The 816-nt window shown below is 43.1% G+C and overlaps 1 pseudogene; it reads right to left on the reverse strand.

Moving 5' to 3' along the window:
* Positions 1 to 264: 264 nt before the first annotated feature.
* Positions 265 to 816, reverse strand: LOC106835792 (olfactory receptor 6P1-like; annotated as a pseudogene).

Raw genomic sequence — 816 nt, forward strand, 5'->3', positions numbered from 1 at the left:
ATCCTGACCGATCACAAGGAGCACAGTAAGAGAAGAGACCTACACAAAGGAAAGTGGAACATACTCTTGAAAGACTGAATGGATCCTGGTAAGATTTGTGAGTCTGATGTGCCTTTAAGTGAATGTATTCTCTTACTAACCCAAAGTTTGAGAGATTAAATTGAACTTTTTATTGGCTTGAGTTGTCAGATAGCAGAAATCAGGAGTCACAGATTAACCAGAAATTTAGAGATCTATGGGGAGGAAGAATCTCAAGATGTGTGACTATAGTCTGCACAAATACTTGCTGACAGCACAGAAAAAGTGGTTGATGTTATTGAGTCCACAGTAGGACAGTCAGGAAATGAAAAGAATCTTCAACATGGAACTGAAGAAGCCACTGCCCCAAGAGAAAGCAGCAAGCCAAGTGGCCAAGCATGAAGACATGAGGCTAGGATAACAGAGGGTAGCGGTCATAGGCCATGACTGCCAACAGGATATATTCAGCACAAGCTAAGACAATGAAGTAGATTTTGCTCACGAAACCTACATGGGATACTCTACTCTATGTTCCTGGGTAAAAAATGCTCCCAAGAGGAAGGGAATCATGATATTGATGTACCACAGCTCCAGGAAGGAGAGATGGCCAAGGAAAAAGTACATTAGGTGATGAAGGCTTGGAATGAGCCAGATTGTGGAAATGATGAGTGCATTCTCCAACAATATCAACAGGTAGATTGCAAGGGAGAGGGCAAAGAGGAGTAGCTGGAATGGTGGAGAGGCAGGGAAGCCCACCAAAACAAACTCTGCTACGTGGCCTCCACTCAAATTTCTCAT

Source organism: Equus asinus, chromosome 25 (assembly GCF_041296235.1).
Source record: "Equus asinus isolate D_3611 breed Donkey chromosome 25, EquAss-T2T_v2, whole genome shotgun sequence".
Classification (NCBI taxonomy): domain Eukaryota; kingdom Metazoa; phylum Chordata; class Mammalia; order Perissodactyla; family Equidae; genus Equus; species Equus asinus.